The sequence below is a fragment of the Dermacentor albipictus genome, unplaced genomic scaffold (genome assembly GCF_038994185.2).
Source record: "Dermacentor albipictus isolate Rhodes 1998 colony unplaced genomic scaffold, USDA_Dalb.pri_finalv2 scaffold_22, whole genome shotgun sequence".
Taxonomy (NCBI): domain Eukaryota; kingdom Metazoa; phylum Arthropoda; class Arachnida; order Ixodida; family Ixodidae; genus Dermacentor; species Dermacentor albipictus.
The window spans coordinates 365211-390258 of NW_027225576.1; the positions used below are offsets into that span (position 1 = coordinate 365211).

The 25048-nt window shown below is 45.0% G+C and overlaps 1 protein-coding gene and 1 long non-coding RNA gene across 2 annotated transcripts in view; one reads left to right on the forward strand and one right to left on the reverse strand.

Moving 5' to 3' along the window:
- Positions 1 to 25048, reverse strand: part of LOC135897083 (uncharacterized) — a 497858-nt gene that overhangs the window by 171688 nt on the left and 301122 nt on the right. The window lies entirely within an intron of this gene.
- On the forward strand, positions 22 to 23652 carry LOC139052363 (uncharacterized). Its single transcript, XR_011509866.1, has 3 exons — positions 22 to 306; positions 4494 to 4566; positions 22367 to 23652. It is a non-coding gene; the product is annotated as an uncharacterized lncRNA (long non-coding RNA).

The following is a 25048-nucleotide window of genomic DNA, read 5'->3' on the forward strand; positions in this document are numbered from 1 at the left end:
ATAAACATAACTTGCGTCATAACCAACTTGATCTACCTTTCGCAGGAGCAGGACAAGCTCGCTGCCAGCATATTGTAAGGGCTCCGGAACATATCTGCTTTCGTGCATTACCAATCCTGAAGAAAGGCCAGTACTTCAGGTGCAGCGGGACTCACGCCTGCTGCCATCTGTTTTCGCTGACCGGAGACTACTCCTGGGATTATCGGCTTCATCGAGGGGGCGGCATTCCTGTGTGCCGCATTCACTTTGGCAGCAGCAGCGGCGGCGTACAGACGCGTCATAACCAACTTGATCTACCTTTCGCAGGTTGGTGGTAATTCTGCTCCTATTTGTGGAAATATTACGCCGCGCCGTCGCTGTTGCTGCAACGAGTGTATTGCTTATTGCCTGCTTGTCGCCAAATTTGTGTTTGCCGGGACACTCGCGTTTCCCTGGTGCTCTCTGTTCTGTGAATTATGGCTAACACGGGTACTCTCGGGAACGTTCTCACGGCTTTTGGTGAAAAGCAACCGAATAGCTTAAAAGAGGTTGTGAAAGTGTTAGGCGAGGTACTAGGGAAGCTTGACAAGTTCGCAACTGACATGACGAATGAAATTGCAGCCGTGCGAACATCAAACACTGATATCCATTCTGAACTAGAGGGAATACGAGGGGCCATGGGTTTCATGAATGAGAATTTTGAGCAGTTCAAGAAGGATGTCGCGGGGCTCCGCCGCGAGGTGACCGAAGTCAAAACACAGAATTCTCAATGCCAGTATGAAATTAAGCAGATGCAGAAGGCACTATTGGAAGCTAAGAAAGAAATTATCGAGCTTAAGCAATACAGCAGGAGCCAGAACGTAGAAATAAAAGGCATACCAGTGGTGCCTGATGAGAATCTGCGCAAGTCAGTGGAAAAGATGGCAGCATCCGTGGGTGTCGATGTTTCCGAAGACGACATTGACGTTGTGCACCGCGTCCGTTCAAAGGACAAGGATAGACCTAATGTTGTGTTGCGCTTTTCCACTCGTGCTGTGCGGGATAAGTTCTTCTCTGCAGCTAGAAAGGCAAGGCTTACCACAAGAATTCTTGGCTTCGAAGAATGCAATCCGGTTTATGTTAATGAGCATCTCTGTTTTGAGAACAAAGTACTATTGAGCAAAGCACGTCAACTGCGCCTAGAAAAAAAAATGGAAGTTTGCCTGGGTTTCGCAAGGAAAGATCTTCATGAGGAAGACAGAAACCTCAACTGTTTTGAGAATTGAAAGTGATAGCGACCTGGCTCAAATTGTATAGTTTCTTTTTTCCTTGTGCATATCTTCTCGTTGTCTTTCTGTTTTATAATGACATTTAGTTGGGATCAAGTAGATCAATTAATAAAACACCAAGATGTGTTCTCAGTTTTTCATTGCAATGTGCGCAGTATCCAAAAAAATCTGAACTTACTGAGTGCCTTCCTATCAAAGCACACATTTCTTTTTGACTTGATCGCTATTACGGAAACCTGGCTCAAAGATAATGAATCACCATTTATACCAGGTTACAAACTTTCCTCTCTGCCAAGAGTTTCAAGGGCACGAGGAGGTGGTGTTGCCTTCTTTATAAAAGAAAGTATTGATTTTGAAGTCCTTTCTGCCCTTACTATCAGTGACCCTACCATTGAGGCACTTTTTATCAAAATTGAGTGTGGTATAACGGTCGGTGTGGTGTACCGGCCTCCCAGTTCTGCTGTTTCAGTTTTTATTGAGAAACTTGAATCAATTATAGAAATCTTAACCTCTAAAAAAAGTAACCGTGTTGTAATTGTAGGAGACTTTAATATAGATGTGTCTGGAGAAACTAACAATTACACCTTACTTCTACAGTCATATAACATATGCAATCTTATAACAGAGCCAACGCGTATCACAGGCAGTTCAAGCACTTTAATAGATCATGCCCTTACGAACATCCCATGTAACAGATGGGGTGGAACTTACCTAGATCCAATAGCCGATCACATGCCCATATTTTTAGCTGTCAAAATTGAAGGAAAGATATCTGCGAACATATCTGGTCATGAACGGCAGAAAAAGATTGACTATCAATTAGTTCGCGAGAACCTGCGGCAAGTAAACTTCTTGGACACCTATGATACAGACATAAACAAAGAATATACAAACTTCTTTACAGTTGTCCAGAGTGCCGTCTTGCAGAGCACCACACACAAGTTCTCTGGTCGATATGTTGCACCTATATGCCCATGGATGACCCGCGACATCCTACGCATACTAAAAGAGAAAGAAAAATGGCATGAAAAGTGGAAACGTACTAAAACCAACAATTATTATCTAAGCCAGTTTAAGCGTTTCAGGAACCTGTCGGTGTCTCTAATGCGTAAAAGAAAACAAGAATACCACTCTTCTCTCATCATTAATGCGCAGGGCAACTCAGGTAAAATTTGGAATATTGTAACAGGTGCAGTAGGGCTTCGTTCAGAGCAGCGTATATTGCCTGATGTACTTAACCAGGAAACAGTTGATGAATTTAACGAGTATTTTGTAAATATTGGACCGCAACTAGCAAGCCAGCTTCCTCAAGTCACCGAATGTACGCAGCCTATCGAATCAGTGGTGAATACTATGGTAATTGAAGATATCACTGTGGATGAAATAATAACAGTTGTTAATGGGCTAAGAACTAAGGCTGCTGGGCTTGACCAAATACCTGTTAAGCTAATTAAGGACAACATTGACATATTAGCGGGTCCCCTCCTTCACCTATTTAATCATTCCCTTGATTCCGAAACATATCCCTCAGAATTAAAAATCGCAAAAGTAATTCCGATTTATAAGGACGGAGATCGCTCTAGTCCATCAAGTTATCGGCCGATTTCTATTACTAGCGTGGTCAACACAGTGTTTGAAAAGATACTCGCTGTGCACATAAACAAATTCATATCGAAATACAATATACTGAGCCCACACCAACACGGTTTCAGACCTCAGAAATCAACTTCCTCCGCTGTTTTCACCCTGACGCACCTACTTAATACGGCTCTGCAGCAGAATAAAATTGCGGGCGTTGTCTATCTCGACATAAAAAAGGCCTTCGATACAGTTGACCATCAGATACTAGTGAACAAGATTAACAATCTAGGGTTTAGGGGCAAAATCCTGAACCTGCTTCGAAGCTACCTTAGTAACCGCAAACAGCAAGTAATACTTATAAACTATACGTCTACATTACAAACTGTACTAACTGGTGTGCCACAGGGTTCCGTTCTCGGGCCCATGCTTTTCTCACTTTACATAAATGATTTCCCTGCAACGCTTAGGCATTCACAGGCTTTGATGTATGCTGACGACACCGCTCTTCTATTTACTGGAGACAGTCTGTCCGATATACAGGATAAAATAAATGCAGAATTAGATAATGTTTTTAAGTGGTTCACGTCCAATGAACTGACCCTTAATCTTACGAAGACTAAGTATACAGTTTTTCATTCCAGGAAGAAAAAGCTCAATACTGAAATACTGGACATATCATTACGTGGCATTAAACTACAACAAGTTGTCTCCTACAAATATTTAGGCATTTTCTTTGATTCAGACATGCACTGGAAAACTCACATTAAACACCTTTGTTCTAAGCTAGCTTACGGATGTTACATTCTTCTTAAGGCTCGTGAATGTTTCGGATATCCTGTCCTACGCATTCTGTACTTCTCCTTCATTCAGAGCCACATATCGTATTGTATTGACTCATGGGGAAACACCTTTCAAACTTACCTTGAGCCAGTATTCAATCTGCAAAAACGCGCATTAAGAATTATTACCTCATCTAAGTGTACACAATCCAGTATGTACTTGTACAGCTCATTGCATGTGTTGCCAGTGCAGGCATTGTATGAATTGAAAATTGCTGAGGTAATTCATAGTATTATCGAAAACAATAATCCACTTCCAATTACCTTGTTTAAAATCCCTTTACGAAATACAAGAGCTGCAAGTAATCAGTGTTTTAATTTGCCCCCATGTCAAAATCAGTAAGGGAAAAGGCTCGTGGAATTTAACGGCGTACTTATTTGGAATTCTTTGCCAATACATATAAAAGAAGCCCGTAACTTTAGGTCTGCTGTGAGAAAATACTTTTTTGAAAATTACTGTCGATAAAAGGAACCTACTTTAAATTTAGATTCCTGTCTAAGTTGTACATATCAATTGCTCGAGTTGTGAATGTCATTGTCATTGTTAAGTATTATGTCTGTTTTATTGCTCGCGCGCGTTGAGGATAAAAGAACGCTGAGTTATATTTACATTCGTGTCTGAGTTATCTATGTTTATATTACTATTATGTAATATGTCTGCTGCTTTTGTGTGTTCGCGTGTTGCGTTTTATAGCCTAAGTTCACTATGGACCCGAGACTAGCCAATGGCTATGGGTCCAGTAAGGGTTTCGTATTTTGTAAAATATGATGTAAATAAAGAATGAATGAATGAATGAATGAATGAATGAATTGGCTCAACCCACAGGATCACCTTTTCCCCGGACACGGCTAGGCCGCGCACGGCTACACGCGGGAGGGTCCAACCCCCATGTGCTCGGGTACGTGGTGTCGCAACACACCAAACGCCTGCTTGCGCAGACGCCCCTGCGGGGCCCAGGTAACATAGTCTAGCGGAAAATATATGAAGCTCTGAAGGTTCAGCTGATCGCCTGTAAAAAAAACAAAAAAAAAACAAATTCTAATCTTTTGCAAGAAGCTTCATGTTCAAGGAAAAAACAGCTTTGGTAGTTGGCCAAAACAAAATATGTGATACATTATTGGATAGCTCTACATATCTGCTATGCATGTGCGAAGTTAAAAAAAGGTATTATTTTTAAATGAGAGAAATTCTTTTTTGAAATTTTGTCAGCACCGACTTTTCTCGGATGTGCGCACAGCTTGCCGGCCGGGAATGCAAACGACAAAGCTGGCTTCGTCTGCAACACAGATGACAGAGAAGCGGTGTTAGGGTCTGCATTTTATTGCCAAGGGACGCTTGCTCTAACGCAACGAGGCTTGTGTTTGGTGTGGGCCAGGTAAAGCATACAGCCATTGCACATAAAATATCAATACGAGGTCTGTTAGAAAAGTATCCGACCTTTGGCTGAAGAAAACGAAAACTGGCATAACTGGAGCGTTGGAAACCTAATCACCCTCAAAGTAGTCTCCTTGGGACTCCAGCCACTTCTCCCAGCGGTGAGTGAGTGAGTGACGAAACTTTGTTCTGAACGCCTGCAGAACGGTTAGCCTTCCCCTGTTAGGGAGGCGTTACCGTGACGCGGCCATGACGTCTTCGCGGCGTGTGGCGCCTCTACTTCGGCCGCGGCCGCACTATTCCCTTTGGTCGACCGCGCCTGCCCCTCCTTTGGGGTGGCAGCCTCCCTCCGGTTTCGCTCGGTCGTTGCCTCTCGAGGGCCGCCGAGATCTGCTGGACGGCCTGGGTTTGAACATCTTGGTCATAGCATCTCGTTGCGGCCTCGAGCCGCGGCGGGATCGTTGTTAGTGTTGCAGCTTCATGCGGATTCTTAGCACAGTCCCAAAGGATGTGAGCTGCAGTGGCTCTTTCCTTTCGGCACACACAACACAGATCACTTTCATAAACACTTGGACACACGTGCCTCATCAGCACCGGGGTGAATAACGACCCCGTTTGAAGTTGTCGGTATAAAACCGCCTCCTTACGGGTCAAGCCCGGATGAGGTGGCGGCATAGTCCTGCGCTCTAGTCGGTACCATTTCACAATTTCATTGTACGAAGTCATTTTGTCCTTGGTTTCCCACCACCACGACGGGTCGGCTGTAGTAGCAGCGGCGCGGTTGGTTAGTCCTCGCGTCGCCGCGTTCGCCGTCTCGTTGTGGTTAGCGTTGCCGCGATCCGACACATCACTGCCCATGTGGGCCGGAAACCACTTTATCACCACACACCGACTTTCACTCGCGAGATCGACCACACGCAGCACACGCGCGGCTTCACCACACACCCTTGCTCTGGCGTAATTTTTCACTGCCGTCCTAGAATCACAGAGCACAGTCGTGCACTCGGGGTCGGCGATGGCCAAAGCAATGGCCACCTCCTCGGCTTGATGCGCCCCTCGAGTCCGCACACTCGCCGCTGTTCTAGTTGCACCGGTCGATGCCCCGACGACTGCAGCGGCGAATGCCTAACAATGGCAGCGGTGCTGCCATTGTTAGAAGCACTCCGAGAAGGCCTCTTTCCAAATGGAGTTTAGCTCAGCTGTCGTTGCAGCCATAATGTCTTCTCTTGTCTGAAATTGCGCTTCTTTCAATGGCCTCTTGATTTTGGGAAACAGCCAGAAGTCGCACGTGGCCATATCAGGAGAGTAAGGCGCCTGTCGAACTACAGGAGTCTGGTTTTTCGACAAAAAAAGTCTGAATCAAGCGCGAGAAAAGCATTGTCGTGATGGATGCGCCAATTTCCTGTTGACAACTTCGGTATCTTGCGCCACACACCATCACATAGGCCATGGAGGACATCCCTGTAGTAGTCTAGTGATTGTTTGACCCTGTGGTGCGTACCCGTGGTGTACTACACTGCAGGAGTCAAAGAAAGCAGTCAGCAACACTTTGATGTTGCTGCGAACTTAGCGGTCTTTGGTTGGTGACCTGGAATGCTTCCACTTAACGACTGGGATTTGGTTTCCGGGTCGTAAACATACACCCAAGACTTGTCACCAGTGATTATGGTGTTCTTGAAGTTGGGGTCAATGTTTGTGGAATCCAGCATGTCTGTGAGACTTCAACACGAAGTTGCTTTGGCTCCACCATGAGCAGCTTGGGAACGAATTTCGGCGCAACTCTCTTTATGGCCAAACCTTCGGTGATAATGGAATGTGGATAAAATGTGCTGATGCCCACCTCTTCCGCAATTTCTTAGATAGTCACACGACGGGCCCGCATCACCACGGGGTTCACTTCGGCAATGACCTGGTCATTTCGGAATGTGTGGCCGTCTTTAAACTGGTTGTACCACTCCTTAATCTGTGTCCTGCTCATAGCGCAGTCACCGAAAGCGATGTGAATCTTCCGAATGATTTCCACTTGGCTGTCGCCCAGTTTCTGGCAAACTTTGATGCAGTAGCACCGCTCCAGTCGCTCCGCCATTTTCCTTGCAATAAAAAACCGACGAGAGCACTGTGTACTACCTCATTCAAACGCTGCATCCCAGCAATTCACGCTATTAGCAGGCGGGAAAAAATTCGTGCATGCGCACAAAGGTTCAAGGGCGCCTGATGAAAACGCGCTTGTTTCATATTCATCAGGTGTTCGCAAAAAAAGGTCAAATACTTTTCTAACAGACTTCGTACGTATTAAATACGTGAGGGAATCCTGCAGTGCTAAAATATATGTTTCATGCAGTTTATAAAAAGAAATATCAGCTATTATGTAGACAGTGAATCCAGAAAGAGCGCTGATATTGTTCATACAAAGCATTTTAAAGGGCATGTCGCATTGCAATGCAACACGGAGGGAGCAGGACACTTTGTGCCCTGCTCCCTGGAGCCCAATGTTGATGCAAGTAGAAAACACCTTCATAATTAAGACTGCAAACCTACATGAGTATGAACAAATTCTTGTGGTGTTGTTTGCTACCACTGTTTCAGAGCCAGAACATGCTCATCTATAAAAGTCACATGTGATATGTTCGTCTGATGTACTCAGACACCATTGGCGACCATTTTTTGCGTTCATGTTAAAAAAATAAGAGTTGAGACTGCAGCTGCAGCGCTTGACGTCACCTGCCTTCGTAACGATAAAAAAGGCAGTCAGTTTGTTGAGTAATTTTTGTGGCTAATTATATTAAAAATTTTCCTTGCAGATGACCCCCATGGCTTCATATATTTATGCTATATTTATGCTGTATGTGTGATCCACAAATGAACATTATAAAAAATAATTCATCGCACTTCAAGAATAATACCTTTTTGTTACTTGTCGCATGCATAGCATACATGTAGGGCTCTGTAATGATGGGTGACATATACTTTTGTGCCAACCACCAAAGCTAATTTGCTTACCTTCAACACGAAGCTCTTTGCAAAAAATTTTAACTTTACAGTTTTTTTAGCTAATCAACTGAACCTCCAAGGCTTGAAATATTTTGCAGCTATACCAAGTCAACCAGTCTGATTTTATATTTGTTATGTGCCTTCTGTTTTTCCCTACGTTAGAAGAAAATTCAAACTTTGCAAATTTTGGCAGTTACTTCAGTATCTTGACATGAACACCATCTGAATATCTGGATCATACAATTTCCCTTTCAAAAGAAATGTGTATGAGTGCCTTCTAGCTTAGCTGGGCAAGAACAATAAATGTTTGCCAAAATTCAAAAAAAATTTACGAAGGAAAATAAATAGGGAGTAAGAGTTCGGAGCTTCAACTATATCTGTGATGGTCAAAGAAACGCTGGTTGGATGCCCTGGAATGACTCAAGTGTATGTATGAAAGCAAATTTTCTCAAAAATTTTCTCATTGTACCTACTCAAAATCAAGCAAAATTAATGGTTTGCCATAATGGAACAGTTCTTGACAAAATTGGATGGTTTGGCATGAAATGACTTAAGATACTTGAAAAATATATTAATAAGAAAACACTATCCTTACTGGAACCATATCCAAAACTAACATAAAAATGTAGTGAACTATAACAACGCACAGCACTTGTATTCTGGATTGAGCAATCCAATGTGGGCTTCTCAGGAGGCTAGCATAATTAACATAAATAAAATTAACATAAAAATGTCGAGGCATAGAAAGGCACAACATTTGTATGCTCATTTGAGAAATCCAAATTGGGCCCTTCAGGAGACTAACATAAAACGTAAAAATGTCGAGAGTTACAAAAGCACAACACTTGTGTTTTGGTTTGAGCTGTCCAACTTGGGCTCTTCAGAGGCTATTGGTCGCATGCGAGAATCGAGGCCAGAGTTAGTACCAGGAAATTTGTAACACGTGAAGCCTGCAAAAACAAGAAGCCAGAACAAGCTTTAAAAAGCAACTTCCACATGCAAAAGAATGGCATGCAATATGCCCTCGTTATAATGAAATTGATTTATGTATTTGTGTTGTTTTATTCCAACTTTCCACGGGTACAGCTTTACAGCATGACCATTTAAATTTATTCAGTGTGGCATAGGACTCCACTAAGTGCCAAATGCAGGAAAGGGCAAAGAGGAACAAAACACTGTAGCAAAATAACTATATAAGTATCCTCAATGTCGAAGATGTGAACTTTGCTTGCTGAGAAACAAAATGGTGAAAAAAATTCATGTCGTTCATAAATAAACCTGAACTGACAACTAAAACTATTTCTTGTAACTTTCATAATTAAAATGTGCAGCACTTCACTGTGCTTTTCCATGCTCCAAATACAATACTGTTATGTCACTACAATTGAGTGTAGCTTCATTTGAAGTTAGGTTTCCTGAGTTCACATGCAATCGGAATGTACTTCTCGCCATACAATGACTTAGGACTTTCTATAGTAAAGAAGACACTGCTTACAGCGAAGTATGTTTTCTACCTCAACGACTGAATTACTGTTTTAATGAGGATTCCGTGTAGTTGTGCACCAAGCTGCTTAGCATGACACATGCAGAATGTGACATACGAAGAAATGCTGTCTTTTAAGAGCCATATGCCATAGGAATGACTTCTTTCACCCTTTTAGGGTTCACTGCCGTACATCTGTGGCTGTGACGGAACGTTCTGAAAAAAATTTGCCTTTTCACAACAAAGTATTGCCTAGCATCCCACTGGAGGTGCTGCAACCTTCTGAGACTTCTAGAAAATATTCTTATAGTGCTGCCGCTCCTTGTGTTTCTCCAAAACTGATTTTTCACTTAGCTCCTTGGTGTCTCTCATTGCAGTAATTTGAGAGTGTTGCCACAAGTTTTTGTAAGTTTCATTACACAAAAAAAATTATGCTGCTTTATTCTGCATAAAAAAATAACACAGGTAAAATTGCAAGCACTGAAAAGGTATTGCCACTTTATTGTTATTTAAAAAATTATTTACCCATGTATTTTCTCGGAAAGTCACTCTGAAAAACTTAAATCTGCAATAAAAATATTGAGGATACGCGAAAAGTGATTTTCGAAACTGAACCGAATAATGCCAGAAGCAAATCAAATGGTGGATAGCTTCCGAATAATGAACAGCTGGTATCACAATTAATGTAAGATGAGGTTCACATCCTAGTATTCTTAAAGTTAGCAAGTTTCTGTCATTCTTATGTTATGAAGAGCCGTTTATTAAAAGCACAAATGGAGCAGCAAAAAGTTTCTTCACATGCACAGGACTCTCCAGTAAGCATAAATGATCCCTGTACAGCCTCTAAAATACAGCTACTTAAGTAACGTAGCCTGGTCTGCTATTCTTACAAGTTCTTACGTTTTATGTTTATACTATGTTATTGGAGGTGAAAATTTACCGTACTTTGGCTCAAATTTCATGTTATATTGGTGTTTAGAAACATTAGAATAATACTTGCACCTCCAAATAGTGACCATTCACAGACTTCATTGAATAGGACACTATTCAATTCGAAAGTTTTGAGTATTTGCACCCCACACAAAATATATAACTCCTAAATTAGAGAGGCATATTTCTCCCCAAAATGTGATCCTCAACGGGCTAAACAAGAGCGACAGAAGAGCCCATTCATATGTTTGATAAATTTAAGCCCATAATCTACTTGGCAATGGTTCATAATAACCCTGTTAACAGGTAGTTGAAGTAAGGAAGCAGGAAACAATTCTAACAATTTCAGGATGGGAGTAGTGGACATGTCCGATGGTCTTAAGAAGCTTTATACATTAGGCCCCAAGAGCCTATTCTCAATTTATTTAAGTATATGGGGGATAGCCACATAAATATTTTTTTCATATCTTAGAATACAAAGTGATAAAGCGCAGGTTAATAAATACGAGTCATAGGTTAGGTGCTTAGAATGAGTAAGCGTCCACTAAACGTAGTGCTGTTGACAGTGAAGCTGGCAACTCTGTCCCTGTTGTTTCTTTGATTGAAACAACCAAAAGAAAATTGCCACACCACTCAGGTTCCCTCTGCTGAAAGGCTGTCTGGCATCACATGGACCTCCTTCAAGATAGGAGCAACCTTAATTCGATGTGGTCTGTTAAAATTGGTGAAACTACTGTTTCACATCTCAGAGCCTGGAGAGCTGTTTTGATTGCTGCAATTTGGTGAACGCTCCTGCTCGAGCTGAGCAGTAACCACACTTGAGCATAGCTTCTCCGCAACTCGTGTATTAGAATGACACTTTCAGGCTACTTAAACATGTCCTCCATGCCAATAGATTTGGAGCGTGCTTCACAGACAACTATTCCTTGCAATGACAGCCAAGTAGCACTGCTAATTCGCAAATGCTGCTCATTTGATGTGGTGGAGCCACTAAGAACTTTCGGCAGTGAAGGCAGCTTTTAAATTTTAGAAGCATTTGAGTATGGCGGCATTAGGCACTTAAGATCATATGAATAGTCATTCCAAATGGTAGGCTATTGTAGCACACCACTGCACACACGGGGTACTTGAAAGTCGTTTGTTATGCCAATGGCAAGTTCATAATTTTAGAAAAAAATGTGAATGTAAAAATGCAACCGGAAAGGATATATGGCACTTGCCTATAACAGCACTGACCCTGGTGGGGTCAAGAGCCTCTTTTGCCCCTTGGTGTTATTTCCAAAGCCCAAATGGCCCATGAGCTCCTCCTCTGTGAACACATGGTGAAGCAAGGCCCTTGCAAACTTTCCTGGTCCACCATGGCAGGCCATGGTAAGCTGTGCCAGGATAACGTTTCCAATGTGTACTCCTACAACCTATGTGAACCTGCATGTTTAAGTAAATGTTAGCAAAACGGTTTTAAGTAGGGGTGTGCGAATATTCGAAATTTCGAATACGAATCGAATATTTTCCTTATTCGAAGCGTATTCGATTCGAGAAATGCATATTCGTAAATTCCCGAATATTCGAGGACGGCCGAATAATGGTCGAAACGGCGAATATATTCGGACAGACTGTGAATAATTTAGCAATTAACGAATTATACGCTTGCTCCACATTCTCCTAAGAACATGTTCATTCACTCAGAGCTTCACATGATCCGCTCATTATCTGTATGCTCTGCATCAAGATGGCAAGTTGGGCCAGTTGGTTGGGATTCATAGTAAGGTTCGTTACAGCGCAACAGAAAACAAGGACAAAAGAAGGTACAAAACGACGACACAGCGTTACAGCACTGTGATCTTAAGTGCTGTAACGAACCTTACTATGAATGTGTACGCTCTGTTCCAGTCTATATGCATCAGACCCGTGAGACATGATCAGTTTTCGACTTTTTTTTACCAAGCTTTATTCCAGGGCTCTTTCCTAAGAATATATGATGTACTTTCGGGCTTTGTAAGTATGCGCAATAAAATATGCACCTAGAAAATGTTACCTGGACCAATGTTGTCACAGCGCATAGAGAGCCTTTACTTTCTGAACATGTTGAGTAGTCAATTTTCCTTTCGCGATAACCTGCAACAAGCGTTTACCTGACAGCGCATTACCTTACATTACCTGAGTGCATTACCTAGAATGAGTGCTTCTTTAACCTGAAGCAGCCTCGTAAAATGCAATATTATTTTTAAAAGGGTAATAAAGCTATTGTTACCTCGTTTTGCAATTTTTTAATAGTACACATCTATTCGATATTCGATTCGATATTCGAAGACAGTTTTTCGCCTTATTCGTATTCGCCTTCGCCTTTTTCGCCTTTTCGCCTTATTCGTATTCGAAAATTTCAATATTCGCACACCCCTAGTTTTAAGCCTTTCAAGCACATTCACACAACAGTCCTACTGCAAATAAATGAAAAAAGTACCTGTTGCAAATCTAGAATGCTAAACTTGACTTCTTACTAGCTTCTTATGCTGTCTGGATGCCACATGTTTCAGAAAAACAATCCAGCACAAACAAGAATAATAAACCAAAGTATCCAAACATCTAGTACTTGAAAAAGGGAAGTACCAGCGAAACACAAATGACACGCACACAAGGAAACGGCATTAGACACGGACGGACGTTGGGACGGACCAGCGTCCGTCCCTGTCTAACGCGTTTTCCGTGTGTGCGCGTCCTTTATTTTGCTGGTACCCCCCTTTTTCTTGTTCATCATGCACCAACGGCCCAAGAGCTTGCGCTAATGCACATCTAGCACTATTTATTGTGATTGCCATTCTTAGGATACTTCATATTTTCAGGTGTTTGTCCCTCTTTTCCCTTCCATTTGTGTCAATAGGTAGTCTATGGTCTAATGGGGAGATTGGGCTGCTATGTTGAGGGAAAAGTGCAAAATCAACTGTCGGAACAGCTTGGGTGACTGGGTATGCGACCCTGGGCATATGCCACTTTTCATTGAATCTCTTTCACGCTATCATGGGCAACTGCTGCTGCTTGTGTTGGCAAGCAGCATTAGGAGCTCGAAGAGAGACATGATTGTCAATCATTACTAAGATTATCACTACACATCACGTTCACTTGCTGTGCTCCAGAAGTAACAGTGAGATTCCACTCCACTGTATGAAATGTACATAAGCCGCAAGGACAGTATGTGCCAACCACAACCTCAATTAAATTAATCGACTCGCAAAGCGCGGGCTGCACAAGATCATGGAGTGAACTCGGAAGTTTGTGGACAGTCAGTTGATGTCCATGTCAGCGACCTCTAGGGAGACTCGGTCATTTGCTCGATGTGCATCATCACACATTGTATTACAATTCTGTCTGTCTCGTTGTACACCGTTCTAATAGGCATCACGTATCACCACAATTCAAAATATAAATAGACATATCTACTGTTTATTTAATCTTTATGGAGAATACTTCGAGCATCAGTTTTTGCAGAGATCATGAATTCTACAGCTTAAAGGAGCACAAAAGTAAAATTTAATTAATTAAATTCTGGCGTTTTAAGTGCCAAAACGACAATCTGATGTTTAGGCACGCTATAGTGGGGAACTCTGGATTAACTTTTACCAAATCAGGCTTCAAGGTACATGGGCAGTCTTGTATTTCACCTCCATCAAAATGCGGTTGTTTGATCCTGTGACCTAGTGCTTAGCGGCGCTGTGCCAACACCCCTAAGCAACTACGGCATGAAAGCACTAAAGAGAACAATTATTTTAGATGTATCTGTAACTGACCTTCGTACAATTCAAGAGGTTCACTCGTACCGTGACAAGAGGCTGAGTAAACTGTAAAAGTAGCAAGAGGAAAGATTGGTGGCAGTGCTGCCTTGAAGTTACCACACCCGCTTGCTGTGACGTCATGGATTTTGATGATGTCTGTTCAGGTGTAGCAGTTTTTTTTTACAAATAAAGATGTTCTTCGTCGTATTCCAAAAACCCAAAATAAAAAGAGTCAGGAACTTTTACGGAACGAATACAGCCCAAGTTTGAAAAAATACTTGGAATCCATGATGTGACAATGAGGTCTCAGCACGAAGATATTGGGGCGATACTCAGAAAATTGAACTTTGAGCTTTCTTTTCTCTGATAATCAAGCAAGTACCAAGAAATTTACAGCAGTAGATATTTAGAACGATGCTATATTTTAAATTCATTTAGGGTGTCATTAGTGTCCCCTTAATACAAAACAAGGAATGCACTTGGCAGCGTAATAGGTTAACATGCATCACTGGTTCTCATTAAGGTAGGATTATCAGTATAGCAAAGGGCATGCACTGGCTGCTCCAGAGGGGAGCCTTGCCACTTCGCCTCAACCTCCCAATTTCTGATTTCTTTATGAGCAGTGATGGAATTTCTGTATCGTAACGAGACATAATGCCAAAAAAATTCATGCCATGCTGGCTACAGTATGTGGTGACCGGCACTTCACACCGTCCAGCTCGGCATCAATCTTTTTGGAATTTGGCCCTTGAAATGCAGAAAGCCCCGATCACTGCTCGTTCTTGAGCCAACTTTCTCAATGGATGCTGCTGTTCTGGTTTGATACCTCTAGCAGTGCACTGCTGTATGACATAGGTCATAATACCTTCGTTCTGGTAAAACTAGAAAGATGTGCACTCATGTAGATCACTAATGTCCACACTAAGTTTCTGAACGCCCCTCTCATATCAGGCATATACACTGAAAAAGACATATTCTGTGTTTAATATGTTCACAAGTGACACTGAAATTCACTCCCAGTCCCGGTGCAGTTGCAAAGTCTTTCAGCTTAGTGCTTAAAGGTACCATGTCTCCTAATGAAGGCACTCTGCACCAATAGATCACTATAGCAAATGCCTTGCAGTTGCACCAGTGATGTTGGTTTTTCTGCTTCCTGCAGTACATTTTCACGGTATCATTGTATTTGATCATGGTGACGCTACAGAAGGGATGGTCAACGAATTCACCTTTAGCGTTTTAGCTGGGGTGTCTCCCAGCTCATTTTGAATTTGAAAAAAGATGTCACTATTAAAACGTGAAGCCACGATGCAGCAAAAGCGACAATCTAAAGAGCTACATGGACCATTAGGCTGACATAAATGGACGAATACAAATGACTAGTCATTGAATACACTAAAGTGTGGCCGCTCTTGCCAATGGCAGTGTGAGCTTGTCAAAGAATTTATTTCACATTCCTCTACTTATTTTAAAAATTATTTCCACGCATATACTTAACTGTTATGGCCACATATTAAACGCAGCTCCTTCATATATAACCACAGTGTTACATTCTTTTACTCCCCGTCTACCTGATGCTACTGAAGTTTTGCTTACTGTCAAAGAAAGAATTTCACAGAACTGCTCTTCCGACAAAGCATTATTCCAAGCTTGTGGCAAAGCGTCGTCATTTAGTTCACAACGATGCGCTGGCCTTTCAATCTGTTCACTCTATAGTGCTCGGATTCAAAGCAAAAATAGCTTTTCGACATAACTAGCTACTTCTATGGTCACAAGAAACAATGCTAAACAGTAGGACGACAAGGCACATATGCCAGGCATCTCGTTCCTTTACTGATTTTAAAGCTATGTTAAATCAATCAGTTACTGAAGTGCGAAAAGCTGCAGTTTCACGAAATTACATTGTTTTGAATGTTGTAGGACCTCGAGTGCCATGAAATCTGCCTTTCTGTGAATGCAAAGAGCGCCTATGCAAAGAGTGCAAAGAGTGTCAGATAGTGGCCTTGAAGCACCGCGGAGTCACTTGATCCTGACGGGAACAGCGCAACAGAATACACTTTCGCCGATCCCACCACCCCTCCGTTGCTAAAAGCTCGCTCACACGCCTTGTACTAGCGTGGCACAAACGAAATATCTTCGATTACAGTACAGATCGGATGGTTTCACGCCGCATTGTTTTGCGCTCATTAATAAGGCTAACTCAATCGGTGCTCGAACACCGTATCAGAAATCGTGGCGTACAACATGTCCTGTGTTAGCTGGTGCCACATAGCTGCCTTACGTCACCACAAGCGGAGTGTAAAGTTAAACCAGGACAAAACTCCATGTTATATACCATGAATATAGTGCTGTACAACCAATTCTCGCAACGGAAGGATAGTACTAGGAATGAAAACTAGAAAAGAGGCGCGCGGAAGACACGCACAAGCGCTGAAATCATTTCCCCGCTTCCGTTCACCGCGTCGCAATGGACGAACAAGGGGAATTCGAAACACTCACTCAACCTTGATGTCGCTGAGTTCATGGCGATCATGGCGATCTTCGAGGCAACAAGCCAATAAAAAGCGAGTAACACGCAGGAATATTCCAAAGGTGTCACAGCGAAGCACACAAAGAACTCAGAAAACGCAGGAAGCTGTCAAGCAACGAAGCAGGCGCCGCGAGCGATACTAGCGCTAGACCTCACAGGTGCCTTTGATAGCGTCACACATGAAAGTGTCCGCAACCTGCGCAACACGGTTTGTGGAGTGAAAACTTACAACTACATTCGAGACTTTTTTCGTAACCGAACGGCAAGGATCAGAATAGGAGAGGAGACATCCCAACCGATCTCCCTGGGGGATAGAGGAACGCCGCAAGGTTCGGTCCTTTCCCCCCTCCTATTTAACCTGGCTCTCCTGCCGTTGCCCAAGCTTCTCGAATCAATGGATGGTCTGGGCCACGCATTATATGCCGACGACATCACCCTCTGGACTGCGAGAGCAGGGTCGGATGGCTGGATGGAAAACACGCTCCATAAAGCGGCTGACACGATCAACAGCTACGTGAAGACATGTGGCCTTTGCTGTTCGCCTCAAAAATCGGAGCTGATAATTGTCAGACCACGTGCATCAAGGAAACAAGCAGAAAACATAGAAATCACTTTGGAAGGGAACCGGATCCTACTGGTACCTCAACTCAGGATCCTGGGCCTCCTGATCCAAGCAGACGGCAAGGCAACAGCCATGATTAGAAAAATCAAACTCACGTCAGACCAAATTTTGAACGTGATCAGACGAGTGGCCAACAAGCGGAGCGGTCTGAAGGAATCGGACACCTTGCGCCTCGTTGAGGCCTTTGTTATCTCACGAATCGTCTACGGAGCGCCGTACCTGCAGCTCCTCAAGAAGGACGTCTTACAACTTGACGCAATAATCAGGAAAGCCACGGAGCAGGCCCTGGGTATTCCCATAAATTCATCCACGACAAAATTATTTCAAATGGGAGTCCACAACACAGTAGCCGAGCTCGTAGAAGCCCACCTATCTAATCAAAGGGTACGCCTTAGCCAGACCAAGGCGGGCAGAAGCGTCCTCCGCAAGCTAGGATGGCAAGAATCGCACTACACCCGCCACGACCTATTACCCGAAAAGTTGAGCGAGAAGCTGGAATGCAAACCACTACCACGCAAGATGAACCCCACAAGGCATGCCGGACGACGCTACGCTCGGGCAAGAGCCATCTCCAGGACCCTGGAGGAAGACGACACTGTTCTATATACAGACGCCTCTCTATCCAAACGCTCCACGAGGGCAACAGTCGTGGTCACCGGGCTAGAAAAGCTGGTCACCTGCGCATCAATCTACACTCCGTCTTCGGAGGAAGCAGAAGAAGCAGCGATAGCGATCGCACTCCTGCAACCTAACGTCACCAAGATCGTCACGGACTCACAAGCTGCATACAAGAACTACAGATCTGGCTGGGTGTCCCTTGCGGCACTAAAAATGCTTGGTAAAGCTACGCCTCCTAAACAAGCAATCGAATTAGTTTGGGTCCCGGCTCACTCCTCAGTTGAGGGTAATGAATATGCTCATCAACAGGCCCGAGCGCTAAACTCCCGGGCCAACGAGGAGGAGGCAAGGGGATGGCAACCCATCACAAATTACAGAGATATGGTCAAATATTACAGGGACGGCAGGAAGACATTCCCGCACCCCCACCACTCCTTGACCAGAGCCGAACAAACAATATACAGGCAAATCCAGGCAGGATCCTTTCCCCACCCCTGCCTCCAGAACAAAATATACCCAGAGAGATACAAGAGCACATGTCCTCACTGCAATGCATTAGGCACCCTTCAGCACGTCATAGGAGAGTGCAATTTTTCCATAGACCACCCCCCACCTATACCCATAACTAAACCCCCTGCTATCCCCACCCTTCACGAGCGATGGGAGATCATGCTGTCCAGCCCCGCCCTGGAAGACCAGCTCCGACTGATCCACAAGGGCGAGGCGGTACTAGAAGTACATGGAGCCCGCGAAGAGGGAGCCACCCCATCAGACGCTTAACGCGTTTCATTTCATAATGGACCAGTAAAGTTGTTTCTCTCTCTCTCTCAAGCAAACGGCGTGCACGAACTCGCGGGAATGCGCCAAGCATCAACAGCGCAAACGCGCAATCATACATGTACACTCATACAAATACACGCTTATATTATCATAAATTGTACCATTTGATAACAAATTTTGTAATTTCATGTTATTACTGAACAATTGCTGCGATTTGCAAGTGTATGAAAGTTTTTTGCTTCGCTTCTTTGATGAACTACTTTCTTTAGCGCAGTAAAGCAGTGCACCGGCCGGAGCTAATGGATGCGCGGGAAAAGGCGCCAAATTCAAACATCGCAAACGCCGTGCTAATTTGTGCGCGCACAGTTTTCGTCGTTTGGGGATTAAAAAAAGGAATGCGTGCCGCAACCATGCGAACTGAACTATTGACCAGAAAAGTCGCACTGGAGGGGTCCGCCGCTTCTTCAGGCAGATCATTCCAGTCTCACGCTGTACGTGGATAAAACGAATGCAGATGGGGATGATGTGCGCGCATGCGGGGGGTACTGTATACTGACTTTGAATGATTCGTCCGGTATGAATGGCAGTGAGCGGGCAATATGACGCTGTTACCAATCGGGGCTTGATAAAACTTGTGATATAGAATGAGCCTGGACACTTGACGTCTCGTTTCTAGTCTAGAAAGATTCGCATTAGATTTTAGCGCTGTGACACTATAGTATATGAAGACTAGCAATGAAATATGAAGAATAGCCATGGAGGATAAATCGGGATGCGCGGTTTTGGACAGATTCAAGCACGTTATAAAGATTAGTATGATGAAGGTCCCAAACTGAGCACGCGTATTCAAGTTTGGGCCTTACCACAGATTTGTAGGCAAGAGTTTTTACCGAAGGAGGGGCAACTTTCAGATATCACCAGAGAAAGCATAAGGTGCGGTTAGCCTCGTTAGTTATTTTAGCGATGTGAGAGTACCATGACAGATCGTGCGTTAAAATAAGCCCTAAGTATATATAACAGGTCACAGATGATATTATTGAATTACCTAAGAGATATGAGGGTGCTACATAAGAATGCCGATGATTGAAAGAGATTAATGAGGTGTTATTTACATTTAATGACATTAACCATGTCTTACACCATTTTTCTATGATGATGATGGTGATAGTTTTGTGTCTACACACGCACACGATTCTGGGGAAAGTAGTCAACAGCTTTGCCGTGAAAAATCGCGCGCTTTCAGCAGCGCTCGCTTGTGGCGGACGCTTCATCAGGCATCAGGCAGGGAGGCGCGCGCGTCCGCATCTGCCCAGTCAGCTAAGCTCAGCGTTGCCAGTTTTCGTGACTTCTCGCCGAATTTGCTACATTTAGGGGCTTCTGGCGACAGAAAATTGTGGTTGGCGACTTGGCTACTTTCTGGCTGTTTTTGGCCGTCGTAATTAGTATAGGTGGTGTCTAAATCACACTCCCTCCAGCGGCTCTCTCGAAGCAACAGCCCCAAATGCCCGATCTCTAAGGCCATGCTTTTGTGTCTTGCAAGCTCCGGAAGCAAATCCAGGAGCTGAAAACATGACTGCCATATGGCCAGTGGACCTCTTCGACTTGTCATCCCGGGCTATGCAGGACTGCCCTAGATTTCTTCATACACAACGCTCATTGGCTGAAATCAACAGCTCGGCAGTCCGAGACTGTCATGGGCGGATTTTGAATAGGCCCAGGCTATGCTTTTGCATAATTCGCTGGACGGACGCTCCAGATAGTATCCTAATCCCACCCCCAGCAACGGTTACCTCTATAGGAAATATCGAAGATCATGCTTCTTGGCGACACAAACGACTGCAACAAACAAAAACGCGTCATGGCAGCCATGACATTAAAGGTGCCAGTAGGGCTATTTTTGCCTACACTTCATGCAGGCTCGTGTAGACTAGTGTAATGCCGGGCGGAGGCTATGGCGTTGTGGCTCACTGGGCTGTAGCCAGTCAGAGCAGACAGCGCGTCATATCCTGCATCAGCAGACGGGAAGCGCCTGATCTCGCCCTTATTGGCTGCGTATATGCCCTTGCCTGAAACTAAACGCTAATGTACGAGTTGCCTTTCATAAACAAATCTAGACAAACTGCCGCTAAATACATCGTGAATGCGCAGTTCACGAAGGGAACTTCTCAATGCGTATAATACAGCACGCAGTCTCAAGCTGCCCTCACCATGCGTGAGTAAGATAATTTTATCTTCTTGGAAGATTAGGTCGCCATGCTCCGTGACTGGTCACGCCACCGCTTCAATACCGTCCATGCAGCGAATATTGAACTGCCGTCGCTATATCGGCATCGATGGTATCAGACAAAATGGCGCCACGTGTCTGGAATGTCAGCCTGCTTGTTTGTCGCCTGCTGCCCACATTCATCGAAACCGCAGAGTAAAAAGTGTAGTTTCCATGCTATACTACATCTATAAAAATGGCTTCCTGTCGGTGGGCGGAGCTACCCTTTCCCACACATAAAAAAAAGTTAGTGGCGTTTCACTTCGGGAACGCGAGTTACGCACACGTGAATGGACGCCACGAACATGCACAGCAAGCACCGCGGCGTCACCCGCCGTGGTTGCTCAGTGGCTATATGGTGTTGGGCTGCTGAGCACGAGGTCGCGGGATCGAATCCCGGCCACGGCGGCCGCATTTCGATGGGGGCGAAAACACCCGTGTACTTAGATTTAGGTGCACGCTATAGAACCCCAGGTGGTCGAAATTTCCGGAGTCCGCCACTATGGCGTGCCTCATAATCAGATAGTGGTTTTGGCACGTAAAACCCCATAATTTCATTTTTAAGCACCACGGCATCGAAGCACAAATTGAAAGGGTGCGAACGTGGTCGCGGATTCTACATTGATCTTTGTTGCCTTCTTTTTTTGGCTTTACCATCAACCGTGATCTTACAACAGTAATAACTCATATGAGATTTCACTAGCGTAATCTTTTCATTAGCCTGAATTAGTCTAAATGAATATTTACGTTGCGTACTTTTGAAGATCGTGCGCTATATTCTTACGAACACTGCCTTATTCCCGAAGTTCTTTGAAGATAGGTTGTTTTGGGCCTGTTGATTGGCTTATCGGTGCGGAACTACTAATGACCCAGGGATCATATTTTAACAGTGCGAAAAAAAAAAGCCTATTTCTCACTGTACATATAAAAACACTCACATTCATCAAACAAAAGTTACTCCGCCTGCATATCGAGACGGGAATTTCTCTGTCGACATTGTGGCCGAAAATTTTCTCGTTATCCTAACTACGACGCCTGTCTTCGCCGTAAACTAGGGTGCCTTCTGGATGTTAAACTCAATCTGCAACGTGCCTTTATCTAATTATTCCTCCACTTATCCATCTTGCCCCCCTCTTTCCTTTATATGCGACTCGCACATATCCTATAGATATTTCCCGTATCCGTATAGTCTTGCTTCGGGATGTCCTAAAGTTGTCTTTCGCGTATATCCCTATAGGCGTCTCCCTTACGATCTTAGTTCGGGGCGCGAATCATATAGTGTGTCTTCCTGCATATAATCCCATGCCAACTGATATCAAATCTTGCCCGGCCGTTTTATCCAGATGGCCGCCTGCAACGTTGCCCTACCGGCGGCGCCACGTTTCCGGAAGGCGTTCAACTGCAGCCCTCAACACCGACTTGTCACGGACTTCACGTGGCCCGAACCCCCAGTGACTGCGACCGCAGAGCCCTCTTAGCGGCGCGCGAACCCCGATCGTGCAATGTAGTATACTCGAAGGGCGTTACCGGCAACACCTGCTAATGGGCGCATGCACCTCGGGTGCGAATTTTTCTATAGGAAGCATTTTCTGTGGACGACGCAGCTTCGTGGCATCCTATACTATCATTACTCTACGCATACTCTCTTCTCCGTTTTCGCGCTGCCTGCTTTTATGTACCAACACTGGGAAAAGACCTTTCGTGTGTGACATTTCACTGAGTGACGCTTCGTAATATTTCTTTTATCATTTTTTTTCTTGTTTTAATGTAGCGTCTTCTTTTTGCTTTGCTTCTTACCTGCTAGGCACACGCCTCTTGCGCTCTAAATGAGCAACTATTGCCATCGCGAATTCACTGCTTCCATCTGATGTGCTGTTATCAACGTGTGCCTAACACGTTCGTGTTGTACGTGCAGTACGTACAGGTGCTCCCAGAATAATTCGGAACGCCGGACACGCAGCTGCTCGTCGGCGGAGCACGCCGGCGGATAAATATAGGCAAGATCTGCGCATGCGCGGTCTCCCTAGCGAACAACTTTCGCTCCCTAGAGCATCTAGATTGTCGTTGTCTTGCTCCAAAAAGGTAGCGCTAGGTGCTCTGTAGAAATGTGCAATGGCGGCGGGGCAAATGAATGTCCGTAGCACAGTATGCACCGTAATCTATAAATAAAATCTTGTGAATTCCTTGCAGAGTATTCTCGCCAAGGTCTGCATCCCGTCTGGGAGATGGAAATGCTTTGCGTAATTACGTGCTAGTTAGGCGGTTTGGCTACAACGGCATCGCTGCCTTATTTTTCCACCGTGTTAGCCTGCCCTGCCAAGTATTAGTTCTTATTAAATTATCTTCCGATCCGTGTTACTACTAGCTTCGTAATACGACGACAATTTCCACTATTACATGACCCCTCTTAACGGGTGTGTCTGCTATAGTGGCAATAAAAGAGTTTACAAAATGAAATAACGCGGCACGTTCATCAAGGCCAGTTTCACGCACAGAAAGTCACTTCATGCAAAGGGCACTCTAATGAACTCTTCACGACTCCAGTTGTTTATTGGCGCACCACGTTACGTGGTTCGCATATATTGTGCGCCAGTCAATCACGGAATCTGGACCATTGGTAGCGAGTATCCTTGAGTATTGATCGCGTGTCGGCGTTCGTTGGCGTAGATACTCATTTTCATACTCATTTTTTTTTGCTCAGAAGGAATATACAATAATAATCAAAAGTAGGCTGTGTGCGCTGAATGTAAAAAAAAAAATTACCGACGATTACGTTACTTCCTAATGCGAAATTTGAGCGCAGCAAATAAGCTGTTTCACCTTTTCGATAGATTTTGCATGCATGAAGAACACAGTCTGAATTGACACAAGTCCGAGTTGGGAAACGCACACCGGAGATTCTCACGGCACGTATCCGGAAGCGGTTTCACGTCATTTTGGAACCAGAGCCGATCACACACTGAACACACACTTCCAAACGGATTGTCTGTAAACTGTCGCCGGAAAGCATTTGTTGCACCCTGACTGTTTGCGAGCCTTTGTTTGCGTTTGGCCTCGGCCTCGGCCGCGCGAACGGTAGAGTCTTCTCTGCGACGGCGATGAGCTTCTGCTTCAGCCTCGCTTACTGCTGGTTGCTCTCGACGGCGGCGATGAGCCTCCGCTTCGGCGGTGCGAACGGCAGGGTCTTCTCGGCGGCGGCGATGAGCTTCTGCTTCAGCCTCTCTTACTGCTGGTTGCTCTCGACGGCGGCGATGAGCCTCCGCTTCGGCGGCGCGAACTGCAGGGTCTTCTCGGCGGCGGCGATGAGCTTCTGCTTCAGCCTCGCTTACTGCTGGTTGCTCTCGACGGCGGCGATGAGCCTCCGCTTCGGCGGTGCGAACGGCAGGGTCTTCTCGGCGGCGGCGATGAGCTTCTGCTTCAGCCTCTCTTACTGCTGGTTGCTCTCGACGGCGGCGATGAGCCTCCGCTTCGGCGGCGCGAACTGCAGGGTCTTCTCGGCGGCGGCGATGAGCTTCTGCTTCAGCCTCGCTTACTGCTGGTTGCTCTCGACGGCGGCGATGAGCCTCCGCTTCGGCGGCGCGAACGGCAGGGTCTTCTCGGCGGCGGCGCTTAGCCTCTGCTTCGGCGACGCGTACTCCTGGATCATCTCGACGGCGGCGACGGTAAGCTTCTGCTTCGGCGGCACGCACCTCTGGATTCTCACGGCGACGGCGCTGGGCCTCTGCTCTGGCAGCTCGTTTAGCAGCAGCAGCAGCAGACGGAGGACTTCCATGGCGAACGGCAGCGGCAATTTCGGCTCGGGCGGTGCACATATACAGATCCGCCGCCACCGATCTGGCTCTCTGATTGCCACCGCACAGGGCGAACGGCAGCGGCAATTTCGGCTCGGGCGGTGCACATATACAGATCCGCCGCCACCGATCTGGCTCTCTGATTGCCACCGCACAGGGGTTGCATTGGAGGAGGAGCGAAGAAAGGAATTAAGTTCGAGCCGGCGCTTTGACAACCGGAGACTCGCAGGAAGA